Below are 2385 nucleotides of genomic sequence, written 5' to 3'. Positions count from 1 at the left end.
TAATGTACAGTATAGTGACTATAGTTAATAATGTTGTATTGTATAATTGAAAGTTGCTAAATGAGTAGTAGATCTTTAAAAAGTTCTCATAAGAGAAAAAGATTTGTAACTATGTGAGGTGATGGATGTTAACTAAACTTGTAGTAATTATTTCACAATATATCAAATCATTATGTTGTACACTTTAAACTTATACAATATTTTATGTCAATTATATCTCAATAAAACTGGGAAAAATAAATAAAAGCTCTAAAATGAAAATTAAAAAGATGAGTATTGTGGAGATAAAATTAGGCAAAGTACATAAAAGCTTTGCCTGTGCCTGCCACATTGTAAAAGCTCTCAACAAATATTAGTTACTTTTATGAACAAAGGCACCGAAGGGGATAAAAGGATAAATCACAGTCTACAGGGATGGCAAAATATAATTATAAATAGCAATAATAAAGGCAAATATTTTAACGCTGTAAGAGTGGCACAGATAAAGTGCTATAGAAGAACAAAACAGAAAAGAAAAAAAAGTGAAACTGGAAAGGGAAAAGAGAAATCAGAGACTTCTTGGAAACTGTGGAATTTGAATTGGGCACTTATATTATTCAGGATCCTTTAGATAAAAATATACATTAAATTTCTCTTAGATTTAGCTGCAAGAAAAAAAAATTCTATCCTGAAAGTTTACAATCCCTCTCTTCAATGGACAATGAACTGTGATCTGTTATACTTCCTTGTTTGCTTTTGAATATTAGAAAGATCTGGACAAATACAATGTTCAATTTTGGGAATCATCTCAGATTTTGTTCTCCCATTTCAATCTTTTGGCTTCTGATTTTTCTCTTGATCATTTTTACTATTTTATGTAAATCTTTTGCCTGAATTTTTTTTTAATTTTTAAAAATTAAGTTTATTGAGATACATTGGTTAATACAATTATATAATATTCAGGTGTACATTATCATTTGACTTTTATATATTCTTTTGTGTGTTTACCACCCAAAGTCCAGTTTCCTTCAGCTACCATATATTTGACCCCCTTTACCCACTTTACCGTCTCCCTACCCCCTATATTAGACCCCCTTTACTCCATCTACCTCCCCTCTCCTCCCTCACTCCCTATCCTCTGGTAACCACTAGTCTATAGTCCATGTCCATGAGCCTCTGTTTGTTTGTCCATTTGTTGCTTTTAGGTTTATATCCCACATATAAGTGATTTCACGTAATTTTCAACTTTTCTGTCTGGCTTACTTCGCTTAGCATGATTATCTCAAGGCCCATCCACATTGTCACGAATAGCGGTATTTCATCTCTTCTTATCACTGAGTAATATTCCATTGTATATATGTACCACAGCTTCTTTAGCCAATCATCTATCATAGGACACTTTGGTTGCTTCCATGTCCTGGCCACTGTGAATAACGCTGCTATGAACATCGGTGTGCAAATATCTTTTCGGATATGAGTTTTCAAGTCTTTGGGGTAAATACCCAGTAGAGGGATTGCTGGATCATATGGCAGACCAATTCTAAGTTTTTTGAGGAACTTCCATACTGTTTTTCATAGTGGCTGTCCCAATTTGCAGTCCCACAAGCAGTGTATGACAGTTCCTTTTTCTCTGCATCCTCTCCAACATTTGTTATTACTTGTCCTGTTGATTATAGCTATTCTAACAGGTGTGAGATGGTATCTCATTGTGGTTTTGATTTGCATTTTCCTAATAGCTAGCGATGTTGAGCATCTTTTCAAATATTTGTTGGTCATTTGTATGCCCTCTAGAAGAGTCTGTACAGGTCCTCTACCCATCTTTTGATTAGATCACTTGTTTTTTGTTGTTATTGACTCGTATGAGTTCTTTGTATATTTTTGGATATTAGGCTCTTATTGGAGGCATTGTTTGCACATATACATGTTCTCATTCAGATGGTTGTCTCTTTACCTTGTTGACAATTTCTATTGCTAAGCAGAAGCTTTTTAGTTTGATGTAGTCTCGTTCATTTATTTTTGCTTTTACTTCCTTTCTTTTGAGGTCCAATTCATAAAATCCTCTTTAAGTCCAAGGTCCTTGAGTTTAGTTCCTATGTTTTCTTCTATGCATTTTATTGTTTCAGGTCTTATATTCAGGTCTTTAAACCATTTTGAGTTAATTTTCATGTGTGGTGATAGACAACAGTCTAGTTTCATTCTTGTGCAGGTGGCTTTCCAGTTTTTCCAGCACCATTTATTGAAGAGGCTTTCCTTTCTCCATTATATGTTTTTGGCTTTTTTTTTTGTCGAAAATTATTTGCCTATATAAATGTGGGTTTACTTCTGGACTCTCAATTCTGTTCCACTGATCCATGTGTCTGTTTTGCTGCCAATACCATGCTGTTTTGATTACTGTTGCTTTGTAGT

The sequence above is a fragment of the Pteropus vampyrus genome, unplaced genomic scaffold (assembly GCF_000151845.1).
Source record: "Pteropus vampyrus isolate Shadow unplaced genomic scaffold, Pvam_2.0 Scaffold165, whole genome shotgun sequence".
Taxonomy (NCBI): domain Eukaryota; kingdom Metazoa; phylum Chordata; class Mammalia; order Chiroptera; family Pteropodidae; genus Pteropus; species Pteropus vampyrus.
Note: the sequence above shows the minus strand (reverse complement) of the source record.